Raw genomic sequence first — 15,451 nt, 5'->3', positions numbered from 1 at the left:
TTAAAATGAAAACACAAAGGTTTCACTTACCTTGTGTTAACCTGTATTTTCTTTTTACCCTCCCCCCATACCGTGTGTCATATTGATAACTACGGTAATGCTTGAGTGAGACTAGATGTATTTTCTAATGGAGTGTTTTAGTCTGTCACCTTCCTGCAGCATTGGACTGTGGGAGTACATCATTAGCAGCTTCGCAAACAAATGTAATAATTTTCACCAGCTCGTGTGATGATGTGCTAAGGAAATAGGGAAAATATGTGTACTGAAACACATGCGTGTGCAGTGAGGACCTTGCAGGCCCCAGGATTACTGCCTGCTAACACTTGTGCTGGGTAGATGAGCTGGTGTGAAGACTGCAAACTGGATTTTTTATTGATTCAGCGTAGGCTGCCTTCGTTTGACTAAGGAGATGCTTGCGGTGTTTTTGGTGAATGTTATGCAAATGATTTGACTGACGAAAATGCCATAGCAGAAATATGAGTGCATATTCAGTGTGCGTGGCAGATTATCTCTTGTTCTAGTGATTGTAGGAATTTAGGCAGTATAAACAGAACATATGGCAAAGAATGAAAGATTATAAAAAAAAAACCTAGAATAGAATCGCAGCTATACGCATTGTAGTATTCCCGTGAGACTAAGCCCATGTTTCTCTCTCATTCCCAGCATATTTTCAGCTCAATATGCTTACATATTTGTTCTCAGTTTCCCTGCACATGTTATAGTGTCTGCACATGAGACTAAATATAACACATAAAATAAGATATACATAATAAATGATCTGTGGGATTTATACTGAATTAGGTCACAGATTTACAGGTTTACAGATTTTAGTTTTGGAGGGTTTCTGAAGTTAACACAAGGTCACAATTATACATACAGGGTCAAAAATATATGTACACCCATATGGATTACTAATTCAGTAGTACTGAAAGTTCTTGTTAACTTTCCATAGCCCAGGGCCGCTTAACTTCCTGTTGGTGCTCATGATTGATTACACCTGCTCCTCCGTGCATATATATATATATATATATATATATATATATATATATATATATATATATACTATAAAACATAATAAATGTGTTCATTTTTGAATAATAAAAAAAAACATTTTCAGCGGAAAAAACGTTTTCACAGGTGATGGGGCAGAGGTGATTAAAGCTTGTGTTCCACATTGATGTTTTCACACTTGGATTTTGAATTTTGGAGGGACTGATGTTGAGTCCCTGTGATTTGGTAGGGTTAGATGAAAAGGGAAAGGAAGCCCTGAAACTGCCATAATGAGCTTACCCTTCATGCTTCACCTGAATATTTGAATACAGAACGAATACTTCATACATTGCATTGATGACACTTATCATGCAAACATCAGCTAGACACATCGCATTAATCTTAGCTCAACGTTTTCCCGCACCACATCCCCCAGACTCTACACGCTGGATCCTTAATGCACCGCTCTGTCACATCTGACAGAACCACTGCCTCCCCCTGTAAATGTATGTGATACGTAGTGATGCATTGATGGAGAAGGGTAAATGCACTGTCAAACTTCACCCTCCACTTAGAGGAAATTGGTTTGACTAGTCTGAAACAACTCAAGACCCACCAAAGCACAGGTCACAAAGTTGGAAGCATGAAAATGACCAAAATCTCTTGATATACTGAAGCATTGAGAGCTTCTTTCACTGGAACTAACCACACACCATAATCCCCCTTCCACCAAACTTTACACTTGGTACACTGCAGTCAGACAAGTACCGTTCTCCTGGCAACTGCCCAATCCAGACTTGGCCATCAGATTGCCAGGTAGAGAAGCGTGATTCGTCACTCCAGAGAACACGTCTCCACTACTCTAGAGTCCAGTGGTGGCGTGCTTTACACCACTGCATCCAACGCTTTGAATTGCACTTGATGATGTAAGGCTTGAATTCAGCTGCTCGGCCATGGAAAGCCATTCCATTAAGCTCTCTATGCACTGTTCTTAAGCTACATGAATTTAAGGTCTGAAATTGATTGACTCTGCAGAAAGTTGGCGACCTCTGCGCACAATGCGCCTCAGCATCCGCTGACCCCGCTCTGTCATTTTATGTGGCCTGAGTTGCTGTCGTTCCCTAACACTTCCACTTTGTATTAATACCACTGACAGTGGACTGTAGAATATTTAGTAAGGAGGAAATTTCACAACTGGATTTGTTGCACAGGTGGCATCCTACCACGGAACTGGAATTCACTGAGCTCTTGAGAGCGATGCATTCTTTCACAAATGTTTGTAGAAGAAGGCTGCATGCCTAGATGCTTGGTTTTATACACATGTGGCCATGGAATTGATTGGAACACCTGAATCAATCAATTCCATCAATTTCCAATTCTAATCAATTCCAATTCCAAACCTGGATAGGTGAATGAATACTTTTGGCACTATAGTATATGTGGACTGTGCTTAAAATTCGAGTCCTTGCCAGGAAACCAACAAACTTAGCACAATCCTACCAACCGCCAAGAAGAGTGGTCAGAATCCAACCGGAATTCTCACAGGAGCTCGTTGGTGGCTACCAAAAGCGTCTGGTCAAGTTGCAACTTGCTAAGGGGCATTTAACCAAAAAAATAGGTGTGCACAACATTAACACCACCTGCCTAATATTGAGAAGCCCCCCCCTTGCAAGACACAAACTCCACAAGACCCCTCAAGCCATCCTGGGGTATCTGGCACCAAGACATTAGCAGCAGACCCTTTAATCCTCCATGGATCTCATCAATGAGCCTTCAGTGTCCATGACCCATGACTTTTGCCAGTTCACTGGTTGTCCTTTTTTGGACCACTTTTGGAAGGTACTCACCACTGCATACTGGATACAACCCAGAAGACCTGTCTGATGTTTTGGAGATGCTAGCCATCACAATGTCAAAGTGTCTTTTATCAGAGTGTCTCTGGTTCTTATGCTTGCCCATTTTTTCCTGATTTTAACATCACCTTCAAGAACTGACTGTTCACTTGCTGCTTAAACAATCCCACCACTTGACAGATGCCACTGTAGAGGAAGATAATCAATATTTTTCACTTCACCTGTCAGCGCTTATGTTATGGCTGATCGGTGTATATAAATACATATATGTTTGTTTATTTAGTTTTAGATATATAGACAATTATAAAGACTACAGCTAATCGACCTCTTACTCTGACTTCTTAAAGCACCCCATCCAATGCTCATAGACACTTCAGCATATTAGAAAATCATTGTCAATTTCTAACTCATCCTACAACAGCACAGACATACCCGGTTTGTGTTTTAAACATTACCAGCCTCCCCCTCCCGGCCCCCATTCAGCGCCCCGTAGGAAAACACGTTTTTGTGGTCCGCAGTCAGATGATTGTCTTGTATATTTACAAAGCTGAATATTACATCTTGAAAGCCTACAATGTGTTCTGCATAATGCCTGGTTTGAATTGGACCAGCAGGCCCGCTTTAATTCTCATGCCTCTCAGCAGATCACAGGGAATGAAGAGAGAATTTATTCTGGAGCTGCGTGTCTGCTAGCGCCGCTCTCCCTAATGGCTCTCTCTCTCTCTCCATGAGCCCTGTGAAGGCTCGGAGAAGGCTCTCTCACTGGAGCCGTGGACAGATGCTTCTACATAATTATGTTGTCAATGCTCGTTATTTGGAAGGAGGAAGCTGCACTGACAGTTACTAGACCCATGTGAGGGTTTTTTGCCCTGCTCATTGTATGTCGACGGTTTTCCACCTGACTGAATCCAACTAATGTAGAAGTCAAAAATGAGTAACTCGTATCTACCACACAGCCCTCTGAGGTCAAAGAGAAGGGCCTCACTGTGCCCTGCTCAGCCTGTGGTGCAGCCACGCTCTGCCTTTCAGTCCCTTTAAGTCAGGCCGGGCTATGCTAAGCTAGCTGAACGCGGGGCTACAGCAGCGTGGGCTAACGTACACTGAGTGTTTTGAAAGAGGGGGGAAAGTAGCCTGCGTAGCCCCCCTTGCAGGAGTCTAAAAAGGCCGAGAGGGAGGAAGAGGATGGATATGGATTGAAAGGGAAAAGCAGCAGGCTGATTACGAGGTGTCAAAATTGCCAGGAGCAAAAAGGTGAAAGCAATCAGGGGTGAGAAGAGTGAGGCATTCGTGAGGGGCAACTAATTATCCATCTCATTTGTGGAGTGCAGCGTCTGAGGCAGCGCGCGCCCGCTGCACGGTGACAGATTGGTGCGGAGGAGAGGGGAGGTGTTAGAACAATGGAGCCCGGCTCGCCATCATTATTACTGCATGCTAATCAGCCACGCTGCCGCTCCAGAGCTCCGAGCCGCGCTCAGTTCAGGGAAAAATAGTACAGGCTCCGGCTTCAGGGGAGCGGAGTCACCTCCAACGCGAGGAAAAACGAGAGGGAGAGAGAGAGAAAATGGAGAGAGATGACATATTTGTGCTGGCACAAAATCCTCCAACGCATGAATGAGCCAAAAGGTTCCTCAGGCAGGAATTGAGTTCTAGTGCTCGTAGGCTGTCAGCTCTCCTTCTAAATTTACACTCCGATTTAGAAAACGAGCGCTTCAGTTTCGCCATGTGATGTTTGATGAGGATAATCAACAGCAGGTTCACATACTTACAAATGGCGGCGGAGTTTTCAATAGGTTTCAGTAGGTTTTAGTAGGTTTTAGTAGTTTTCAGTAGGTTTTAGTAGGTTTCAGTAGGTTTTAGTAGGTTTTAGTAGGTTTCAGTAGGTTTCAGTAGGTTTTAGTAGGTTTCAGTAGGTTTCAGTAGGTTTTAGTAGGTTTCAGTAGGTTTCAGTAGGTTTTAGTAGTTTTCAGTAGGTTTTAGTAGTTTTCAGTAGGTTTTAGTAGGTTTCAGTAGGTTTTAGTAGGTTTCAGTAGTTTTCAGTAGGTTTTAGTAGTTTTCAGTAGGTTTCAGTAGTTTTCAGTAGGTTTTAGTAGGTTTCAGTAGGTTTTAGTAGTTTTCAGTAGGTTTCAGTAGGTTTTAGTAGGTTTCAGTAGGTTTCAGTAGGTTTTAGTAGGTTTCAGTAGGTTTCAGTAGGGTCCGCATCTACCTTTATGATAACTCCACACTAAAGCAGGCTGTGGACCAGAGTGGACATATGCATTAGATTTGGTAGCAGAATTCAGCCTGGGTTGTTAGATTAAGCACCGTTTAATGACTTAAAATTAGCACGATTTGAAACATCTGTTGCTGTTTCATTTGTACCTAATTTTACCTCAATTAATGGCACCGTATGTTTGATTACTGCATAATAAAATAAAAGGTGTATTTCTTTTTGTAATTCTGCTGAGATCATTAAAAAAGAGAATGTTACAGCTAAATTTCATGTCAGAATAATGTCAGAAAATAAGTGTTTCACCATAACGTTTAATATGAGTCAGGGGAGGTTTTTATTGTCATGTTGGACCATATGTTTAGGTATGCTAATCAAATTATAGGGCCATAATTAGGGGTTTGCGAAGGCCTGTGTAATTCGGGAAAGATCTGTTGCTATATTAGCTTTCAAAGCATGACTATTGATGGCTTCGTGCGTATAATAAATGTAATTAATCATTTTTATTACACCCAGAATTTTAAACGTTTAAATCTACGTAAATATCTGTAATTCCGTAAATGTACGGAAAACTGTAGTTTTACACCCTATGTCAGTTTTTACCGAACCATAGGTTTTTACAGCCTGTGGATTGCCTCTGACGCTATGAGCTGTGTCTCAAGGGCAGGTTCTCTTTTCTAAACACGGGGTGAGAAATGCTCCCTGAGTGCAGCAGTGTTTATTCAGTCACTCTGCTTATTCAGTATATCCTAGTGTTGTGTATAGCCTACGTAACCGCACTGCAATTAGCCAGAGCTAAATGATGTGAATCTAGTTAATAGTCAGGCTAGACATTGTAATTATAATTCATGTTAAGGCTGCAGATATGACTTTTATATCAAATCTGCTATATATACAAGGCAGCCTATGTATAATTTTCGTCACTCTGTAAACAACGCTGCGGATCACTCAGGATATTAACTACAGAATCAGTTGATTTGATTAATAATGCAGCAGAATGTCTGTGTAGTCGTCCTTAAAACTATGAAATGTGTCTCTTGTCGAATCTCCATCAGCTAGTGAGATTAATTTGAGCTCTAGCATTGTTTTGTTGTCTTCCACCAACACCCCCCCCCCCCTTTTTTTTTTTTTTTTTTTTGACAGACACATAATTACGAGATCAGTGACTCTGTGCGTAATAACTCCAGTTCTGAGTGAAAGGGCATGGATTCGTTCATTTCACGGAAAGAGCTTTGAAGAATCTTCCCAGAGGAAGACTTAACTTCTATCTGCGTGATAGATCTCGATCTATGATCTTCTTCGAAGTAGCCAAAGGCGCACAAGCTCAGTGCAGCTCAGTGACTGCAGCACACACCGTGTATTGCCAACTAGCAGTTAGGGTGAAAAAAGAAAACGATTGTAGAATTAGCATGAAGTGTTAATTAGCAGGAAGTTAGAGGCAGCCTCATCATTACTGCTGACAAAGTTTAATGGGAAGAAGGATATTTCCCATATTATTTTTTGTAGTGATGCTTCCGCGTGGTATGACAAAGATCTAAGCACACACACACACACACACACACACACACACACACATATATATATATATATATATATATATATATATATATATATATATATATATATATATATAGGGATAAGATGCCACATTGGATTTTGAAACAAATTAAAAATAATCAATTCATTTTGGGTTGTTTTGTTTTCATTTAAAGTTAAGTGGTACTTAAGAAAGTAAAGCTTGACACATGCCAACCCGGACAAGTTGCTCCAAACCATCACAACTATATTGTGAAGTTAGCTTATTGTAGGACATTAGTAAAACATGACATATTAATCTGTCCTGGTACTAAGTGTACATTAATAGTTTGTTAATCTAAAAAAAAAAAAAAAAAAGATCACATTGGATAAATCTGTGCTCACCTTAACTCACAATGTGTTCTTCAGACAGGATGTGACATTAGTATTGCACCTTTTAGTAGCACCACTCTAAAGTTAGAAATGTTAACAATGTGACAAGATGCCCCGCTTTTCCCTGCAAATTTGATTTTATGTTTCCATTACAAGCACATTGCTAAGTCTCTTTGTGAATTGATTATTTATTTAGCTATTTAATATTTGATTTTGATTTAGTTGTGAAACTGCATGCATGTAGTTTAACATATGTAGCACATTTATTTTTTCATGCATCTGTGGCCACAAAAACAGCTGATGAGCGAAAAAAAAAATCCTGATGACTCGATATCAATCTCTCCATATCTCCTTAACAGAGTCATAGGAACGATCAACAGCTTCCTACAGAAACATATTTGGGCGTCTCTGGCCTGCGAGCATTTGGGATGCTAACCAAATGTAAAGACACAAGACAGAGGAGCCACCCCACACTTTGCAAGTTATCCAAAAGGCCTTGTTCCCCGTTGGTTCAGCTGCCTCGTGATTCTTCCTCGTGTCAGCGGAAATGTGTTGAAGCTAAAGGCCGCCTTCGGTAGGGCTCTGAACAGCCCCGTCTGCATTGTGTGTTTGTTTCGGTGCTGGTTTGCGAGCCCTCGTTTCTGGAGCACAGATTTGGCAGTCACAGCAAGTGATGACAGAGGCATTGGTGAGATCGCACCCAGAACCCCAGAGGATGCTGCCGTTACTGGGGAACCAGAGGAAGGAGGAGAGGCTTTCTGCAGTGCCCAGGCCTGGAGACTGTTAAAATATACACTGCTATGTACAGCTTGCTGCTGACGCTCACACAGAACAATTGTGGCTGTGTATTTAAAGGTGGCAAAGAAAGCATTTACAGAGTAATTTAGGTTCTTAGATGTATAAATAGTAAGTATGTGACTTTAGTTGGGGTGCGACATGCTCATATATGGTTTTACATATCCTTTCAAAAAACTATTAGTTTACCACAGAATGAAACACATGAACTACAGTGAATGATGCACAGCATTCAAACACAGCTTTTGAGACTGCTTTATGAAGGAATCCTGCATTGCTTAGTCAAGTCTGACCTACACTAGCCTTGCATAGTTTAGCTTAGAATTGTAACAATTAATTTTGTAATTATTATTTCTAAGTCTTAGGGCATCATTGCTTTTATCTGGGTGGCCTAGCATTAGCCTTTAGCCTTTGTAGCCACGCTTCCGTTTCCTCCCGAAGTAACCTTTCCGTGTAGCCACGACCAGGCTTTAGTTAAAATGTACATTTTGCTGGTGAAAAAAAAATAAAAAATCAAAAGTGTTGTGTAACTGTTTGGGGTTTTGGAATGATCCCTTTTTACAGCTATGTTTTGCTTATGTCATATTTAGATTTCAGTAAAGAGACAGCAGTGGGTGAAGACCGTGTAAGTCACTTAATGTACCGAACTCATTCAGCTACGCCAAGCAAAAATGGGCACCTCTAAAATACTGTCCGCCCGTTAGACTTAAATTAAAAGCATGATTCATTGACCTTTTTAAAGTGATATGGGAAAAGCTGAGTAATAATATGTAGCCTGCAATGATATACCTGAAGTGACCCAGTCTGTTCAGATAGTAACCCAATACAGCTCGATGTGCTCGATACTTCACAACATTAACTCTTCAAGGTTTCAAGGAACAGCAGTTTAACCAGCATTATCAGATCCAGAATCCACTTGAGTGGCGCAATGGACATAAGTGGCTTTTCTCTTCAGGTTCAGGATAGAGGGATGCGGAAAGCTGGAGGGGGAGAGAAAGCGCTGTGGTGCGCCGCAAGGGTTAAGGCAGCATGAGAGAATCCATTCTCGGCTTAATGACCTAGCCTAGCTGGGCGAGGACGACGGGGAACATGCTCTTGACTTGTACTGAATTTGCCAATTAACACCTCCGATAACAGGCAGGCTCTGAACATCAGGCAGCAGGCGAGAGGGGAGGAGAGGCTCGCATGCACTTTGTTTTTCATTCTCTGCCTGTTCCCAATGTTTGGGCCGCTCTTATGGCTGCCGTATGAGGACCAAGGGACGTTCTGGTCCACGGGTTCCTTGATAGTATACTCCGAACGAGGAGCATATGATCCAAGCGCTAGGACAAAAGGAGGAGAAATAGGCTATAAATGACAGGACACTTCGCGTAAAAAAACACCCCTGCTTGTTTTGTCCCTAGCTGAGGAGAGAATTTGGCTCCTCGTTGTAGCATCCTATCTAAAATGCTGTGTATTTATTATTATTTTTTCCTCTCGTTTTTCTCCTACTCTACTCTGGCATTCTATTTTCACACCAGTCCATATGGCCGTTCGCAGCCTCAATTGGATCTACAACTCTGGTGTCCAAGATGCTCGGGGCTCTATGTTGTCTCTCTCCATCTCGCTTTCCTTTGTTGCTCCTATTGAATGAATGACGAGTAACGGACTGCTATCATCTTGATCACAATGTTAATTATTCTAAAATCTCGATCTTGACTCTGGTCTCTGTGGTTGAAGCACCCACTCCTCTCCCAGCCCATTATTTTCTCACATGTTTATCAGACGCCTAAACAACACCTTGGATGGGTGTGAATTTTCAAGCCCCTGGTGAAATTCTCACCGGGCACTTCTTCTGTTTTCCTCCGAGTCCATTTACAGGTAGGAGCTGCGCCACTGCCAGCGTCTAATGACTGAGGCAGACAGCAGAATCGGAAACACCTTCTTGTCTACGTGTTGTTCGGACATCCTCACTTCAACCGCTCACCTAAAGGTAAAAAACACCAGTTCATAATTAAATAAAAGTGTGTGTGTGTGTGTGTGTGTGTGTGTGTGTGCACCACTGTGAAGGTGCACCGAATAGTGATACTGAACCTACATTTGCACCATAACACCATGTTTCACGATTCATTAGCAGGTATTCTAATGGAATATAATAATCAAAGGACGGTGGCATAACTGATAGTGGTTCACACCATGGGCAAAGGTGAGGCAATCTGTCTAATGATGTTAACAAATCTGAGGAGGAGTTCTAAGGGGATAACACTTTGAGGTGTGATCTGTGTACAGTGAAGAGCAGACAGGCCTGCACTTAACACTCTGTCCACAGAGCTGCTTTAAACACAGCCAAAGCGTCAGTGGCCTCAGTGCAGACCTTTTATGTGTGGCTACTGTATTATTATTATTATCAGTCTCCTTCTCTCTCACTCTCTTCCTCCCTCTCTCCCTCTCTCTCTCTCTCTCTCTCTCTGTGCTCAGGTTATGAGATCGTCGTTTGTGTCATCATTAAGATGACCATGGCAGAGTCCTGTATGTGCAGTAAGACTGTGATCTGTGCTATAGAGGTCCACACACCCGCATCCATTTATTTATGCAGTGTGAAGAAACCATCTGGCCGTGGTGGAACGGAGAGCGGGTCTGCTCTGGCAGGAGGAGAGAATGACTGACACCTCGGGTAGTGGGTAGACAGCTTCATTAGTGCCCAGACTCCCTAAGCCTCTACAGAGGAGCCTTTTTTAAAACCAGTATACAATATAAAACCTCATTCACTTTAAGCAGGGAACTAACAGCTGTCGCTTTTGGCCAGACAAACTGAAAAAAGGGGGAAAAACTATTATAACAACACTGTTGTTTGTCAGCTGTTGTGTTATGAGAGATTTCTAGCACGTTTTTGTATTCTTATTGGTAGCACTGCGAAAATGACACCTTGCATGTAACGCTACTGTCCGAGACCAGCACTCCTACTGAGCTGTAGTGTTTGTTCTTCTCAAATAGTAAACTCACTTATTACTCACCCACCACAGCCTTACACTCCACCACAGTAGACTGACTAATCGTATTATATTGCTTGTGGTACCAATATGCTGGATACCAGATATGCCTGTTTATACCACTCATACCAATATTATTGTCTGCATGGGCAAAGAAATAGTGATTTACATAAGGACATATTGAGTGTTTGAAAAAAAGTGGTGGAAAAAAACATGTATATATATATTTATGTCCAAGATGTGCTGATGATGTGGAAAAAATTGATTTCATGTTTTTGGAGCTTTTAATTTAGTGCTGCACAAATTGGCTGTGTGCTTTTGTTCACAGTTTCATCTGTCTGGGGATAAGCGAGCGCAATTCTCTCTCGACTAGCCTGTGACAACAACCTGCAAAGTGCTCCCACAACCCTAATCTGCTAGTCAGGGAGTCCACACCTCCAGAGCACCGTGAGCCGCTGTTGTTTTTCCTGCAGCGCCAGGCTCTTTCTCCTCCTGTGTGTGCTATTGTAAGTCATTATGCATGTGCATTATGCATGCGCTACGTCATGGAAGATGTGCATGAAGGAAAATGTATACACATGAACCTGGGGATGTTTCATCAGCATGTAACTTACATCAGATTTATTCATTTCCATCATCTCTATGATAATTTGGACTGAAATCCAGAGGGGGATGTAGTAGCTGTGGTTTTATTATTATTATTATTATTATTATTATTATTAGTAGTAGTAGTAGTAGTAGTAGTATAATATAATTTTTGTCTTTCATGTTATCCTGTACAAAAACCGTACCCTGTACAGCCACTGTACAAGGAGTAAGGAATAATAATTGTAATACTGAAATGATTAAAATGATTGAATAAAGATTTGTTAGAATCAAATAGAATATTATATAAACTATATACTATATAAATATAGTATATAATAATAAAATGCTATTATTATTATTATTATTAGTAGTAGTAGTAGTAGTAGTAGAAGTGGTAGTAGTGATAGAAGAATTTAAATGCTTTTGAAAATTGTTTTTGGAGAAATTAATTGTAGGTTGCTAGTAGTAGTAGTAGTAATATTAGTGTTATTTATAGTATTATATCTTTACAGTAGTTTTAGAATTAGTAGGCCTGTTATTAGTAAAAGTATTAGTAGGCCAGTTTGTGTTATTAATTAACTAATATTAGTAGAAGTAGTCGTAGGCATATTCATATTAGTATTATTAGTCGTAGCAGTAGATTTTTACTAGTAGTAATTTGTAAGCCTATTAGTAGTTGTTGATGTGTAAATAGGCATATTAGTATATATATTAGTATTATTATTAGTAGTATTATCCTACTAGTAGTAGTATTTGTAGTATTTGTGGTCATATAAGAATGATTAGTGTTATAATTGTTGTCTTTGTATGTCTATTTTATATGGATTGGTACATGTCCTGTTTAATACATAAGCTCATTTAGAAACATTGCATTAAATGTATGTCCTGATTAATACACATCCTGTTTGTTATAGGACGGTCTGTATATTTCTATATCACAGGCAGGAGCTTTTCCCTATAGAGCGATGGCATATACAGACATAGTGGACGGCTATCAAGTGCAGATTATTTTTGTATCATCCCAGACATGTCAGTTCTTCCATCATGGCAGCAGAGAGAGACAGAAAAAGAGGCAAAGAGATGGTGTAGAGGGCTAGAGAGAGGGAGAGAGAGAAAAAGAGAGAGAGAGAGGAAGAGAGAGATATGTGCTGGCAGATTCCTCCATCTGCATTACTAAATCATACTCACTGCCACTCCAAAGGGACAAATAAAACACCACTGCTGAATATTTCAACAATATATTGGATTTCATGTGTGAGCTTGAGGATGTTGATAGAAAGGGGCAAAAAAGATGCTAACCTCAAAGCATTTAAGTCATGTTTACTTACTTTCAATATCGTATAAATGTATGAGGTCAAGTGTATTTATTTGTTATTAGAGATGATACAAAGTACATCACGCATGGCCTTGGATAGCCAGACATGCTGATTATCAACATAGCGCAAGACCGTTGGAGGAAGGCTTTTTCTTCCATGATGGGCTATACTGGCCTCAGTGACATTGTCCGTATAGAGCAGAACAGGACAATGGCACAGAGTCGCAGCACCTTTGTTATTGATCCATCTGCCCGTGCAGACACTGTCATGTCACCTCAGCATTACAGCGATAACTTGTTAGGGTGAGATGATGCTGCTGTCAGATGGGAGCTGGATGTTGTCTTTGTGACATATGCCTCCCAGACCCGTCATCTGCTGTAGCAAGCTGGCCCTAGCTGGATAACAAAGCCTTATGCTAAAACAATTTAGGAAAAGGGGGAAAAGCAAGGGAGAATATGTGTATAATGACTGAGAGATGCTGTTTGAGTCAAACTGCTTAACATTTTGCTCCATAACAGGGTGTTCTGAATAACTATTGCAATTACTGCACATGTGACTGTGAGTGTGTTAGAACATTTTAAGAAAAAAAGTGTTTAATTACATAAGTTTATTATGTTTTGCAATAGTTAACTAATAATTATTTTTGTCTGTTCCTGGGCAGGTGATCATACACTATATGCCCATATGTTGGCACCCCTTTGTGTACACCCTTTCTAATGAACACATTCAGCTACTTTAAGTTATGCCCATTGCTGAATCAGATGTGCAAATGCACACAGCTGTGTGTGTGCATTTGCAAATACTGCCAATAGAATAGAGTTTCCTGGAGCAGACACAAGTGAACCTATTGGCACCATGCCTAATGCCAGGTGTGGGTTAAAGGGGTATAAAGCCCCTCAGCATTGAGCTGTGGAGCACTGTAACTATGTTCTCAGGAATGATGGTGCTCCATCCAGTACTTTCGGAATGAGGTAGGGTGGTGATCATCCAACACTCTAACGTTACTAACACTTTTGTCGCTGCAATCAAATCCTCACAGCAATTCTCTAAAAAAGTCTAGTAGAAAGCTATCCTTGGACAGTAGGTAGAGCTACCCCAACAAAAGTAAGATAAACTCTTTTTAATACCCTTGATTTCAGTAGAAACAATGCATGAGCAGGTCTCCCAATACATTTGTCCATATAGTGTATGACTGAAAACACAACATACAATACAAAACACAGAAACAAAATACAGTAACTCCAATACTCCAATTTCAATAGATGACCCAGTCATAACCTCTACTTTATCTCTACCAACCAATCCTATTGCATACAAGCGCCCATCATAAGGTACACTCTTTAAAAATAGGGTTCTTTCAAAAGTTCCTGGTAAAGTCAGTAGATCTAGAGCTGTGAGCACTCATGGGGGAAATGATGGAAGATATCTGTATAGAACCAAAAAGGGTTTCACTACTGAGTCCAAGAACCCCTTTTTCAGAGCTATATTTATCCACCATATACTATATACATGAATAAAAAGCCAATTCCCCAAGTCCAGATTAAGTATAAGTCTAGACTTAAACAATTTAGACAACTGACAGTTATCTAGGGTATTTTTTTAACTGTTTTATTTGAATTATTTTAACTATATAACAAACACTATATATATATATATATATATGTATATATATATATATTTATGTGTGTGTGTGTGTGTGTATATATATATATATATATATGTATATAAATGTAAATCTTTTTGTGTGTATTTGAAAGCAAAAGTGCACTTCATGTAAAGATAAATGATTTTAAACAGTTTGTTTAGCACTATATTTGACCATGTCCTGACACTGAATAAAAACAAATCTGAGTGTGATTGTATGTGTCTGTGGACTGTATGTATGTATGTATGTATGCAGGGAACAGAAATGTATGGTTATGCATTTATAATTAAATCATTGTGACTGAAAACATGTCGCTGTATGATGTGTGTGCGTCTGCATGTCTGTGAGTGTTTGAGTTCATGCAAATGAGTGTAAACTACAGAAAGTTACTTGCCTATGTGTCAAAACTGATGTGCATGTTTAATTTAGATATATGACTATATATTACATGAACTGTAAGAACTCACTCTCTCCCTTTCATTTTTCTTCAAAGGTGCTCGGTTTCCTGCAGCTGCAATGCCAGAACTCTCTGCCCTTCAACAGTTGTCATCTGCTTTTTCAAATAGCTTTATCATTGAACAGGGATGTAAAAAAAAAAGCCTCAAATGAATGTGAACAAAGGCACAGCAGAGGAGCAACACAGTGCAAATTGCTTCATGATGAAGTGGCTAATCCCACTGCTAGTTTAATTGATACTTAAAGGCCTGGTAGCCAGACATGAGTGCTGAGTGGGTACAAACTGCCTCGGCCAAGGTGTGGTAGCCGGGTGAAAAATTGAAAGCAAGTTTCTTCGTCTGCTAATGTTCTTTGCTTAAAGTTAGCACTCCGTCCCTGCTCCTCACATAGCTCTCGGTTTTTATGTTTGCACTCTCGCATAGGGAAAGAGACTATTTTAATGTTTGTGTTTTTTTTTTCTTCTTCTGCCGCCTTCTTTTTTTCTCTCCCACGTGTGATTACTGCTGGTCTGTCAGGCCGTCTGAGCAGCCTTTCTGAGCTCTGTCTCTCATTTCCATTGTAGCATGGACCAAGGGTGCTGTGCACTGGTTCTGTGGGCCAGAAGCAAGGCCAGGTGGTGTTTCCTTCTAGAAGGTGGAGTGGAATTCTGGATGCTCTTAAATACAGGATTGGTTTCAAGTAAGGACTTTTGTTGTGCTTTTCTTCCCACATTTGTATGACTAACC

At 40.4% G+C, this 15,451-nt stretch overlaps 1 protein-coding gene across 1 annotated transcript in view; it reads left to right on the top strand.

Moving 5' to 3' along the window:
• tank (TRAF family member-associated NFKB activator) overlaps positions 1-15,451 on the top strand; it is a 37,552-nt gene that overhangs the window by 12,215 nt on the left and 9,886 nt on the right. Inside the window, exons 8-10 of the transcript XR_011980014.1 lie at positions 9,613-9,724; positions 10,210-11,227; positions 15,289-15,404. The gene's annotated coding sequence lies outside the window, so the exon portion shown is untranslated. The remainder of the gene's footprint in view (positions 1-9,612; positions 9,725-10,209; positions 11,228-15,288; positions 15,405-15,451) is intronic.

Source organism: Salminus brasiliensis, chromosome 8, assembly GCF_030463535.1.
Source record: "Salminus brasiliensis chromosome 8, fSalBra1.hap2, whole genome shotgun sequence".
NCBI lineage: Eukaryota > Metazoa > Chordata > Actinopteri > Characiformes > Bryconidae > Salminus > Salminus brasiliensis.
Note: the sequence above shows the minus strand (reverse complement) of the source record. Positions and strands in the feature narration are given on the sequence as shown.